This window comes from Bicyclus anynana, chromosome 11 (genome assembly GCF_947172395.1).
Source record: "Bicyclus anynana chromosome 11, ilBicAnyn1.1, whole genome shotgun sequence".
In the NCBI taxonomy this organism is placed as follows: domain Eukaryota; kingdom Metazoa; phylum Arthropoda; class Insecta; order Lepidoptera; family Nymphalidae; genus Bicyclus; species Bicyclus anynana.
Window position 1 is genome coordinate 6,131,718 of NC_069093.1, and position 14,938 is coordinate 6,146,655.

Genomic DNA, 14,938 nt, shown 5'->3' on the forward strand with positions numbered 1-14,938 from the left:
GTTACGTTACGAAGCGGTTTACTTTCACATAACAAGATATCTTTTCAAAAACTATTTCAATGTAAAGATTTAACCCCGGAGATGGACATTTGTGCTAAATGTCGTCAAGACTGGTTCAGTTTAGTAAGAAATATGTAACAAAAAACTCACTTTAACAATAATATACTATTATGGTAATGGAATATTAACATTGACAGAACCAATTGAGTGACCTACTTACGAGTAATTATAATTAGGTATAATTGGGTCAGACACATCTGATAATTATATATAATTATAATAGATAATTGTCTGACCCAATAGTCGATAACCTATTTTTGTTGTTTAGTTCTGACCAGTTATTCGCTGTTGATTTATAATATATATACAGTAGTGTTATTGGAATAAAAATAATCACTCACACATAAATTACTGTTATAAATAATGCAGATTCAATTGAAGGCCAGCTGCTTCGTATCAATTACAATGTAACGTATTTTTTTTTATTCTTTAGGTACAAGTTAGCCCTTGACTGCAATCTCACCTAATGGTAAGTGATGATGCAATCTAAGATGGAAGCGGGCTAAATTGATAGGCGTAGGATGAAAATCCACACCCATTTCGATTTCTACACCACCGGAACGCTAAATCGCTTGGCGGTACGTCTTAAGTCTTTGTCTTTGCCTGTCCTGCCAGCCAGACCTGGACCAATTAAGAAAACCTCAATTGGCCCAGTCGGGGATCGAACCCAGGACCTCCGTTTTGTAAATCCACCGCGCTTAGTACTGCGCCACGGTGGTCATTTTTTGTAACATAATTATAAGCATAGAGATTTTTTATTAAAAACTAGCGGACGCCCGCGACTTCGTCCGCGTGAAACCCTACTACTACCACTACCCCTACCCTACCCCTATCCTACCCCTAACCTACCCCTACCCTACCCCTACCTTACCCTACCACTACCCTAACCCTATCCTACCCCTACCCTACCACGCGACGGCGAGCGCGAGCTTAAAAAATGGAGTATCTTCTCCCGTTTTCTCAACATTTCCCTTCACTGCTCTGCTCCTATTGATTGTAGCGTGATGAAAAATATACTATATCCTGCCCAGGAGTATGAAGAATAATTGTACCAAGTTTTGTTAAAATCCGTCGAATAGTTTTTGTTGCTATAACGAACATACAGATAGACGAAAATTTTACTGATTGCATTCTTGGCATCATCATTTGATCATCTAATCACCCGCTGAGAGTTTTTTATTTTGGAAATATATTTTATGTACAGATTTATTTTATATATAGATTATTTATCTAACTCTGTAATATACGAATAACATACCTATTAGGTATCCTAATATTCTAAAGAGTTAAAGTTCTTGGTAGTTGTAGGGGGCAATCTCTGGATCAAAATAATGAATTAGGATTTAAACATTAGAAGTTAAAATGAAAGCAAGGTACAATACTGGTTATATAAAATTAATAATTAATTTTAAAGAAATTGCATAAATTTTACAATAAAATATTATAAAGCTGAAGAGTTTGTTTATTTGTTTGTTTGATTGAACGCGCTAATCTCAGGAACTACTGGTCCGATTTGAAAAATTCTTTCATTGTTAGATAGCCCATTTATCGAGGAAGGCTATAGGCTATATATTATTCCCGTATTCCTACCGGAACGGGAACCACGCGGGTGAAACCGCGCGGCGGCAGCTAGTTTTACAATAAAAAAAAATCTAAATTTCGTATTCAAGCAAAATTCTTACATATCGAAGAAACGAAAAGAATCTGAGAACCCGCCATTATTAAGTACCTTTGGCTACTTTTTGCTGTTCTCGTAGAAACACCTCGCATTTATTTAGAGTACACTATCACACTTTACAGTACCGCAGAGAGTACCGATTAATTTCGTTGCAGCGTCCGACGTAATTAGTTGCAGTATAATGAGTGCAATTTAAAACAAGAAACCGCCACTCTGCTACCATTAAATATGTTGAAACCCTCTGCGGTGTTTGTAGTAAATTTTGTTTATGCGTTGCTTTTTTTTTTATATATCTGTTTGAGGCTTCTATCGATATACAGTGTTACCCTTGTAACTGTATCTTTATTTACCACCATTAGTTTGTTTTTTATAATAATACTAGCGAACGCTCGCGACTTCGTCCGCGTGGAATTCAGTTTTTCACAAATCCCGCGGGAACCATGGATTTTTCCGGGATTAAACGTAACCTATGTGTTAATCCGGAGTAAAATCTATTTCCATTCCAAATTTCAGCCAAATTGCTTCAGTAGCCGCAGCGTTAAAGAGCATCTTCATAATATTAGTGTGATTACAGCCTTGTCGGTCCATTTCGTATCCAATTCGTCCAGATCATCATCATCATCATTAACAGCTGATGGATGTCCACAGCTAGAAGACATAGGCCTTTTCCCTGGACGTACAAACTAAACGGTCTCGAGCCGTCAGCATCCAGCGACTCCCTGCATCCCGCTTGATGTCCTCGGTCCATTTAGTGGGGGGTCTTTCAGGTTCAGGGACGCCATTCCAGCACCCATCGGTTCTTCGTACTGCCTGCCCATTGTCACTTCAGTTTTGCGACTCGCTGAGCTCATTTTTGATTCATCGCCCGCTGAGTGACTTTGAGCCTTCTAATATACAAACAAACAAACAAACAAACAAACAAACAAACAAACAAACAAACAAACAAACAAACAAACAAACAAACAAACAAACAAACAAACAAACAAACAAAAAACAAACGCTGGTGTGCGCACTTCGTTATCTGTGCAAAAATGACAAGCGTGTCAAAATGTCATCTTAAGGAAAACTGGCAAAGATGCAAATTTCTTTTTCAAAAAGTGTTTAAAATGTGATTCCTCGCAAATGTGTTATAAAACGTCGTATGTCATACGTGCGCTTTGATAATTACAGCCTCTGCTTCCTTGCTATAGCTCTCGCCTTTGGCTCAAGCTACAATATCGCCTCGGCTGTGACTTTCAACTTACCGCACTAATATCATAATGTACTTTTACGTCATTATTTGCATCACTTATTACATGATCAAAACAATCATATAATCTTTAAAAGATAATTTTTATCGCCGCGTTTCAACGACTTGCGGTACAGACGGCTTCAGTGCCCTTGTGGCGTCCGAGCCGTCCACATCTCTTGTTGAGTAATTCTTTATGGGTTACTTGGGATAGGCGGGGAGAATGACTTGAGTGGAAAAGGGGAGTGTTTGTTAACAGTCAAAGGCGCCTTTAACCCTACACTCAACGTTCACAAGTGCGTGACTTCACTCAAGGTCGTTCTCTGCAATTTTAGGATCTTATATTGGTTACAGTTTGATTTGTTAAATAAGTTGTCCTAATAAATGTTGTGAATCATATTAGTATATTGTAAATCATAACCTTTGTTCGACATTAGTTTTCTTATTTTTGTAATCACTTCTGAGTCTGCTAAAATAATGTCAAAGTTTTCATTGCACTTACTATTAATGAAGAAAATATATTAGACAAATACGACAAGTAAATTGCCTTAAATGCTAAAGAAAAAAAGAATCAATTTCTTTATTTTATTAATACCCCGCATACAATGAGAAATTGACAAAAAAAGGGAATTCAATAAAACGTTTCCTTTGATAGACACGTCATTCGGTTTTGTAGAAATATAAATGAGTTAGAACAGGAGAACCAACAATGCGGAAAGAGTGAATTGTTCGTATAAATAACAAAAAGGGAAAATGGATCGCTAGCGTTGGCTCAATTTATATCGTTTTGTCTGTGTACAGGTAAAAGAAAGTTTCTTTTACTGACAGTGTAGCTATTGTTTAGTTTGTATTGTATCTATATTATGTTTGTCGTATATTCAAGCACAACATATGGGACTAACTAAGAGCTTCTGATAACCAGACACAATTATAGGTCTCATTTTACGAAATGATTTAATACAATTAGATATGCACTACCGCGTCAAAACTGAGGCAAATAATGACATACAATTGCCCTAATTTAATTTAGTCGCGTAGTAAACAATGAAAGTTATTTCAGCATAATAAAGCTAAATATTGTCTACAATGCCGTGTTGTGTGTTCAGGAAGTGTAAAAACTGTGTACAACTAAATATAATAATCTAGGTAAACAAAAATGTTCATGTGTGCGCCCAGTGGCGTACCTGCGTTGATTTTGTAGGCACTTAACGTATCTAATACTTTTAAATCATCGATTTTACGAAGGCTGAAAATTTGCCAGCTACTCATACCACAGGTAGCACGGTAGCCAACTGTGGAGTTTGGATTGTGGTAGCCAATGATAGTTTTATATTATAGATCGGTTACGTCCCTACAACATCACCGCAGAAAATAATCCGAAAAATAGGATACAGCGCACACATGCACAATTTTGTCTTTAATTCCATTATACATATATGTATGTATAAATTGTTTTTACACTTTCTGAATACACAACTCGATATTAAAGTCGATATTTAGGTATTGTTTGTTTAAATAACGTTCATTGTTGACCACAACTAACAATTGAGTTGACTACAAATTTCCTCTTTTGAGAGCCTCATTTTTCATTCGCTAGTAACACATCTAACAGTATTTAATATCACTGGTGGTAGCTGATTTCAATAGGCCAGACAGACAGTTCAAATACAAAGCGCAGGTAACCTTTTTCTATTTTCCACGATATAATATTATGAAACCTTGTTCCTAATCGCCAGCCGCTCAGTTTTGCGGCAACCCTTTGTAAAACATTGTTATAGGTCTTTAACCTCAAAATAGATCTCAAGCGACTACTACGATTTCGCATTTCCAAATCTACAGAAAAAAAATACAATTTTTGACTATCAGAGGGTCTAGTGGCAGTTTGATACTGTTACTGTCACGTAACGTAAACGCGAATTTCTAAGGAATTGAAACAACGCCATCTAGTGGCACTCCTTCACAACACAACAATTCCATATAAATTTTCGTTTACGTCAACGTGATAGTAACAGTATGAAAATATTGAAAACAGAGTATTTAAGTTATACTGTATGTCAGTATGTGAGAAGAATGAAGTTTTTTAACTACATTTTCAAGTTGATCCGGTTACGATATCTTGCTAAAATAAAAAAAATATTATCAAAATACGTATACAGCCTACTACAGCCATCTAGCTGATATCATGAGTAAGATACTATGTCATGGAGTGGAGTCTCGACCTCATGGGAAATCAGAAATTGTACGCAAACGAAGTTATGGGCGACCGCAACTTGGTAATAGTTTGTACTGCAGTGGAACACCACAAACTGATAGGCATATCTACAATATCTACTCGTATACAGTGGCGCGCACAAGGTTTATAACTAAGGTATGCACTATAGGTATAAATTGTACAAAACGGAAAATTCCTCCTCAAATATAAGTATGTAATTAATCCCAATAAATAAAATAAGAATAACAATAAACATAATAAGAAACATCTAGTGTACTTTAGAACATTAGTAAAATTAAAAAAAAATATTTGATGAGCTCGTGAGGGATTTGAACCCCCGACCTCCACTATTACAACTAAAATGGGTGCTCTAACCGCTAAGCTAACGAGCCGATGATTATATTAGTGAAAATACATACATCTATACTAATATTATAAAGCAGAAGAGTTTGTTTGTTTGTTTGTTTTTTTGTTTGTTTGTTTGTTTAATTGAACGCGCTAATCTCAGGAACTACTGGTCCGATTTGAAAAATTCTTTCAGTCTTAGATAGCCCATTTATCGAGGAAGGCTATTTTATTCCCGTATTTCTATACGGGAACGGGAACCACGCGGGTGAAACCGCGCGACGTCAGATAGTAATACATATACCTCGCATATACAATTGATTGAAAATACCGTTGTTATTGTTTGTTATTACGGAACCAATTTTTCAACTCCATTAAAAGGAAACTTAATCTGAAAATAAGTACCTCGGAAAAATACACCTATTCATTTAGTAAATGTTTCCCCAAGCTTCTTATGAAATGCCGATATTAAGAGCAAAATGAAAATATTTTTTCCCGTTATAAATTTCTAGTTTTAACGTAAGCTTTTCCCGTTATGTTGTTTAGATGAAGCTTTTAATAGTTTCTGTTCCGAGAATGCAACAACAAATTTATATGAAAGTGTTACTATATATTATGTTATTATAATGATTTCAGTCCAGAGTATAATTAATTCTGGACCGAAATTATTAGGCCTTTGGCAATATGTGTTTATGTATACTTAATATGATATAATAAAATGATCCATTAAACAATTTGAAACGTGAACGTGAAGGTCGTCTCATTGGAATCCTCTACTAGGTATTAAGCCTTCTGACACATTCTCAGGCTGGAATAGAAAAATCCTTAAATTTGTGTCAGGTTAATTTGTTTGTAGTGTCTAGTCTAGCACGATCTGCTGATACAAATTATCATTTATGATATTTAACCCAAAGACTACCAATTGAAATTACAGCATCATAATTAAAAACCCATTTTCAGCTCACAGTTGAGCACGAGTCTCCTCTCTGAATGAAAGGAGTCAGTCCACCACAATGGTCAAATGTGGATTGGCAGACTTCACACACGAAGAGAAAGAAAAAGATTCCCCCTTCATGTTTCCCCACGATGTTTTTCCTTCACCGTTTGAGACAAATTAATTTCTTATAATGCACATTAGTGTAAAGCTGGAAGTGCATGCCCCGAACCGGATTCAAACCTACGCCCTCCGAATCGAAGGAAGAGCTCATATCCACTGGGCTATCACGTCTCAAACAGCAGAGTGCTGGGTCGAAACTCCATATCCATTCTCCTAACGGGAGGGATATACAGTTATCAACCCATATTTGGCTCACTGCTGAGTTCGAGCCTCCTCTCAGAATGAGAGGGGTTAGGCCTTAGTCCACCACGCTGGCCCAATGCGGATCGGCAGACTTCATACACGCAGAGAATTAAGAAAATTCTCTGGGATGCAGGTTTCCTCACGATATTTCCTTCACCGTTAGAGACACGTGATATTTAATTTCTTAAAATGCACACAACATAATAAAACAATAAAATTAACTTATGCTGGGTCGAAACTCCATACCTAACCATTCTTCTAACGGAAGGGATCTTTGGCCATAAAGTCATTAAAATGCTATCAATGATGATAATAACAAAACATGATATTTTTAAGACATAATATTTTCTTGCATTTTCTATTAAGTAAGCGCTATATAAAATAGTAGTTTAAACGATCGTGACTTTGCTGTCACTTAAAGATAACGCCATATTAAAAGTTGTCGTAAAGTTTGCGCGCTCAGCTTTATCTTGAAGTTCAAACTTTTGAACTAAGTGCAAGCTTGACTAAGATACTTTAACGATTTTACTGACTCGAACGTTATTGGAACTTATATTGTTATAAAAGGAAGCAACAAGCAGATACCATACGGTAAAGGAGCAGAACTCAGAAAAAAGTCTGGGATTCGATCACGTAGGCACGTAACATATTTAATAGTAAAAGATCGTTGTCCTGAATGAGTTTCATCATCATCATCATATCAGCCGATGGACGTCCACTGCAGGACATAGGCCTTTTGTAGGAACTTCCAAACATCACGATACTGAGCCACCTGCATCCAGCGAATCCCTGCGACTCGCTTGATGTCGTCAGTCCACCTAGTGGGGGGTCGGCCAACACTGCGCTTACTAGTGCGGGGTTGCCATTCCAGAACTTTGGACCCCAACGTCCATCGGCTCTTCGAACTATGTGCCCCGCCCATTGCCACTTCAGCTTCGCAACTCGTTGAGCTATGTCGGTGACTTTGGTTCTTCTGCGGATCTCCTCATTTCTGATTCGATCACGCAGAGATACTCCTAACATGGCTCGTTCCATCGCCCACTGTATAACTCTGAGCCTTCTTATGAGGCCCGTAGTTAGCGACCAAGTCTCGGAACCATAGGTCATCACTGGCAACACGCACTGTTCGAAGACTTTTGTTTCAGGCACTGAGGAATTTCAGACCAAAAAATGTCACGAAGTTTCCCAAATGCAGCCCAGCCGAGTTGGATTCGACGGTACCTACATAACTGGATCATATGTCCTAAGTATAATTATGTATTCGTCTACAATTTCGAGTGCAGCGTTCTCAACTATAACTGGGTGGAGCGATATATGACCAATACACATTATTTTTGTTTTGGCCCATGTTCATTTTCAGGCCCACCTGTTGAGAAACGCTGCTGAGGTCATTGAGCATGGTACTAAGGTCATGCAGAGACTACATAATCCGCGAACCGCAGTTGAGTGCGCACTACAAATATTTGTATATTTTTACAATTCAAGTTACATAACAATTAAATCCAATTTGACTATTTGTCCAATATACAAGATGGAAATTTCATCCGATTGTAACTGTACAGGCATCATTGAATTGCGAAACGGTTATTGCCAGATTCAAGATATCCGACCGCACTTAACTGTGATACTCGGATCAGGTCTATACTCGAAGACATTCCTTGAACTGTACGTATAATCCAACGATATTTTATACTATAGATATGATACGTCCCTACAAAATCACCGCAAAATGTGGTCTGAATTTAGCTACCTACTCCACTGAGCGCACATATGCACAATTTTGTGTATACTTACATTATATATTAAACTTACAAAATATATGTATAGTGTTTATACTTTCTGAACTCGACATTGTGGACAATATTTGAGAGCTTGAGTCTCCTCTCAGAATGAGTGGGGTTAGGTCAATAGTCCACCACGCTTTCCAATGTGGATTGGCAGACTACAGAAACGCAGATGATTAAGAACATTTTCAGGTATGCAGGTTTCCTCACGATGTTTTTCCTTCACCGTTTGAGACACGTGATATTTAATTTCTTAAAATGCACACAACCGAAAAGTTGGAGGTCTCTCCGGAAACGGAGGCAGAGGTCATATCCACTGGGCTATCACTGGTATTTGTGAATATAATAGGCCATATTTATGACCGTACTCCCTCGGGAATGGGAACTAGGTGGGGGAAACCACGGTCCATCTGCTAGTTACATTATATAATATACACTGTGGTAAATAAGAGAAACATTAGAAGTTTGATACATAGACACTCCTTGCATAATTTATGCACTTATATATTTTGTACATACATAATATTATAAACTAGTTTGCATGGATGTTTGTTAGGATGTTTGTTACTCCTTTAACGCCGGTACTACTGAAGCGATTGGGCTGAAATTTGGAATGGAATTTATTTTACTCTGTATTAACACATTCTTCAAGCTACTTTTCATCCCGAAAAAATCCTTGGTCCCCGCGGGGTTTGTCAAAAACTGAATTCCACGCAGACGAAATATATTCTGTGACTTAGTTAGAAAGTAGGTAACAGAAAATGCAGCTATATCTGATAAGTCAGTTAATTTCGTCATATAAAAGGATTCTTTATACGCAAATCGAATAAAGGGAAATATAAACTTCTCTCCAAAAGTTACCGATTTTTATTTACATTTAAGCATATTTTGAATGCGCGGGTTATCGATACGAACGATTTCCATCTGACTGGGTCCGTTGGGTAAAATACGCTTAAGAAAATACCTGCCTCGGATTTCACAGATTCTGCGCATACAGAACTGCTGTGCAAGTTTTGCTTCTGTTAAATTTCCGAGATAGTTATGCGAATAAGCTGATAAGATGATATTTTGAAAAGACGTCCTTTGGTGGAGCTTTGAGCAAAGTGCATTTGGTATACAAAATATTATGTGCTTTAAAAACATTTGATTTTATATTGGTGATGCGTTTAATGCTTTCGAAAAGGTTTTGGTATCCGGATCCCAGTTCTGATAAAAAAGAGGAATTTTCGTTTTGCCCTTACTTGTGAGCTGATAATTATAATTATTATTTGATTTTTTTTAAAGAGCATCTGTTGAGTTTCTTGCCAGTTTTTCTCAGCAAAACCTGCCTTATGGACCGGTGGTAGAACCTTTACAAATAGTCAACTGAAATAAATGACTTTTGAATTTTATTTATTTATTCATTAAAAAACAGGTTTACAAAAGCTTTACATAATATGATTGTTAATATTTTTCGAATGATTTTATTTCTGTTTTAAAATTTTTATTTTATCTTACATGATATTCTTATCTATAACGATGTTTTTTTTTAAAACTCGCTAGTGCGAGTTTCGAATTCATCTCCATCTCTCTTTGTCTAACTAACACGATAAAAGAGAAAGAGGTGAATTCATACTCGGCCTGACGAGTTCTACAAAACATCATTATAGAATAGCTCGCCAATTGTGCCCTAAATCATAACTAAAATAGAAAAGTGAATAAATATTATTTTCTATATGGAACATTCCATAGTTCGGTGCTGAGTTCATATTGTCTCAGACGCAGAGTTGTTGAGGCATTTATTAAAGTATCGTATGTATTGTTTGCAAGTCATTATCACGTGTCTCAAACGTTGATGGAAATACATCATGAGGAAACCTGCATACCAGAGAATTTTCTTAATTATCTGCGTGTGTGAAGTCTGCCAATCCGCATTGGGCTAGTGTGGTGGACTATTAGCCTAATCCCTCGCATTCTGAAGGAAGATTCGTGCACAATTGTGGATTGTTAATGATGATGTATTGTTTATTTTTAAATGCCATTTATTTATATACCTAGTAGGGTATATACCTCGTCACTTTTTTAATAAAGCTCCCTTTTATGAAAAATGAAAAATATATTGCCATTCGCAAAGGCTGGCTTTGTCACAGACACGGTACATCATCCGGCGTGAGATTCAAAGAGCGCTCGAAAGTGGCTGATTTATGAGCACCTCCGATATATGGGCGCCAGTATTAAAAATTTCATAAAAATGCCCTTTTTGTGTTAACTAACGCATTGTGTCGAGCATTATTTTCGAGCTGAATACTTTAGCCCCTTTGTGGTTAATCCATTCGCAGAGATAGGTCGTATTACCTATAATGTGACGTGGATGCAAATATAAAATCTCATGTAAAAAATTACTTTGGAGAAAAATAAAAAAACTTCCTTCTGAAAAAAAATTAGCAAAACTAAATTTTTAAAATATTACTACTTTGTAGTACTTTGTAGTAGGTACATGTAAAAAGCTCATTTTGACAAAATCGACTTTTCACACTTAGTAAAGGAGATTTTATTTTTGCAACCACGATGAGTAAGCACTCGCTTAGACCAACAGAAAGCTATACTTAAGAAAGTAAGATTTAATTTTAATTTTTATGTTTTTTCTTTGTTTAGTTGTTACGGGATTTTCGGGACAAAGAGTAGCCTATGTGTTAATCCAGAGTAAAATCTATTTCCATTATAAATTTCAGCTAAATCGGTTTAGTAGTTGTAGCGTTAAAGAGTAACAAACATTCAAACATACAAACTTTCGCGTTTATAATATTAGTACGTGTGTCTGGATAAAGCACACTCTTAGTGTACGGTTTTTCGGTTGAAAAATGAAACAATTAATCGTTCTGTGTGCGAACACTTTATCCCAAAATGGCCGAAACCACTTAAATTCGGGCTATATTTTAGTTTCTAATAATAGTGTTACTATCAGGAAATGGAAAGTGTCCTGTAATTTATGGGGCCATTATTTTCAAATCGTGTATATGAATATTATGAACCTTTTCCCAAAGGTAATGGAAGGGTCAACTAATTTAAATTATAATTGCTTCGATGTCCTATTTATTACCTTTTATTTCAAAATCTTTCTTTGTAACATAAATATTGTTTTGTTTTTGTTGAAAAATTAACTTTTAAAAATGAAATTTTATATTTATACTTATAATACATCTGTAGAGAGGGCAAATCTGTACATGAAATATATTTCCAAAATAACTATCTGATTAGTATTATTATTAGCTGATTACTGATCGATACTGATGCAATCAGTAAAATTTTTGTCTGTCTGTCTGTATGTTCGTAATAGAAACAAAAAATACTCAACGGATTTTAACAAAACTTGGTACAATTATTCTTCATACTCCTGGGCAGGTTATAGTATACTTTCATCACGCTACGATCAATAGGAGCAGAGCAGTGAAGGGAAACGTTGGGAAAACGGTAGAAGGATTTTCATCATCAGGATCATTTTTACAGGGATACTACTGTAAGGGCTGGATTAAAGAGGTCTAAGGGCGGACGAAGTCGCGGGCATCCGCTAGTGCAAAATAAATTAATCAGTTTGTTTTAATTCTTTAGATATAATTACACTTTTGAAGTCATAGTTTCGCAGTTTAGGCTTATCATGAAATCGAGTATGTAGGTCTCACAAAAAGTTATATTTCGAATCCTTTAATAGTAGTAGTTCTTGTAACAAGGCTCTTTCAAGGGATATAGTACCGCCATGATTAATCTGCCGTTTTATATTGTCTTTGGAAGTCCATGCAATAGGCCTTTGTCCAGCAGTGGACACATTAATGTTGGTGATGTTAATGGGTCTGTCAGACGTACCAGGTTAAATGAAAACCTCATTTTATTTCATTTTCAGTTTGTTTCTTCTGTAAAGAGTTTAAAGAAAAACCTCATAAAAAAGCCATTCCCAAACCTAAAGCAGGGGTTCTCAAATATTTATAAACGAGGTAGGCTGTAATGCGCTGTTAGCTTGGAAGTGGGAATTAGTAGCCGCCCGCGCCAAACCGCAAGCGTGTTTTAAAGCACTGCGATGAACCGACTTTAAAGGTTTTTCACTAACGCTTTCCGAGGCTGCTTGGTTTGCTTCGCCGATCAATAAAAACCGTTTAGCTGAGCTAAATTTTGCTCAGGTTGAGTAACTGAGTAATTTATATTTCATTCATTTGGTTAAGGAGGTACATTATATACTACAAAAAAATATATACATAAGCATGGTATTTTTAAGTATGCTCCTGCATAAGCATGCTCAAAGCAAACATTCGAATTACACATGCTAATTTGTATCTATCGCTCTCTGTCTATAGTATCGTGTTAGACAGGGAGAGATTAAGATGAAGATAATACAGAATAGCAATTCTGATCGACTAGCATACTCACGGTCAGTTTCTTCATCGCAAGTAACAGTCAAAGTAACGTCATAAATCAAAAGTGACGGTCTTATTCACTGAAAAATAAAGTCTTCTTTACTACTTACTTCTTTTACTGTTACTTTGGCTTTACATAAAGAAACTGGCTGTCAATAAGCAAACCTGTTCAGACGCGCTAAAAGCACGCTCTCTTCCATCCGCGCAGCAAGAAGCATGCTCATAAATCGCACGACTGTTGATTCTTGAGCAAGCTCGAAATAAGCATGCTCATTATTAGCAATGTTGCGAAACACATGCTAATATGTAGCAACTGCTCAATAGTAGCATGCTTTTGTGCTTGAAATGAGCATGTATAACAGTAGCTATAGGCTAATAAGATGAAAATTATCTCCATATTTTTAGCTAAAGCGAAAATTAGCTGTAAAAATTGGACAGTTATTTGCGTTCGTGTTACAAACAAGCCAAATAAGTATTCGTGTTTAGTTGAACAATCCGAAGACTTGGGGTAACAGGTCACGCGCGCACGTCTGTCGTTATTCCACGCCTCTTACATTTTATTGTGGCCCATTACTCCGGGATTTGATTAGCGTATAGCGGGTTCTATTCCACGTTCGGGTTGACAAACAACTAATCAATTTATATAATGTTGTTTGTCTATGTCATCAGTGATGACCTACGGATCAGAGACTTGGTCGCTGACTATGAGCCTTATTAGAAGACTTAAAGTCACTCAGCGGGATGTAGAGCGAGCTTTGTAAGGAGCTTATCCTGCGTGATCGAATCAAAAATGAGGCAGCAGACGTACCAAAGTCACTGACATAGCTCAGCTAAAGCGATGTGGCTGGGCAGGCCACATACTTCGAAGAGCCGATGAGTGTTGAGGTCGTAAGGTACTGGAATGGTAAACCCATCCGGAAAGCCCAGTGTTGGTGGTAGAGGACTTCAAGCGGGTTGTTTGGTCCACACAAGACGACTATGTCCATTGTCCAGCTGTGGACCTCCATCAGTTGTTAATAATGATGATGAATGATTATGTTTGTCAATGTCAGGTTACCTCCAATTATCAAGGGCCAGCAAATATTTAGCAATGCGCAATTTCCCGACCCAAAACTCGAACCCTGGACATTATGATCTGAAGCCACACTGTACCAACGAGGCAGTTGTCACTCAACATCTATACTAATATTGTAAAGAGGTAAATTTTGTGGTGTTTTAGGGTGTACTGGATCTACTGAACCAATTTTAAAAATTCCTTTACCACTATAAAGGCTATTTTATCGTCGGCTAGTTGTGAATAAAATCCACGGAAGATCAGAGCGGTGTCCTCACGGACACTGCAATATGCTGAGTGGAGACCTTTTAGGATCACATCATGCTAGTTGCAATGTATTTAATTATTATTTTTTTCTCTCTTTCCTTTGTATGATGTGTATTCTGAATAAACTTTTCTTTCTTTCTTTCTAAAATGGTCTAACTTTGCCTACAGTGGTGGCACGGCGTCCTAGATTGAGAACCTATATTTCAGTAAGTATTATTCATTAAGGGTGTGACTTTAGAAACCTTACCCTACTTTATTGATGAAATATTGTTAATAATATTGCGTATGTAAATAACCCAATTGCTGTGTCCATGGTAGTACACACATCAATTGGGTTTTACGTGTCATTGATCCGCAATAAAACTGGCAGTTTGCAGTACGACTATCAGCAGAACTGCCTCTCACCATTGTAAATACCAAATATTTACGTCCCCTAGATTTTTTTACATGTGACATGTTAATCATCATCAATGTTTTAACGGTTCACTATAGGACAAGGCCTTGCATGAACCTCTAAACACAACGGTCTCAAGCCGCCAGCGTCCAGCTGCTACCTGCAACCCGCTTGAAATCCTCGGTTCACCTTGTGGGGGGTCGACCAACACTGCGCTTAAAGGCTTTTGAC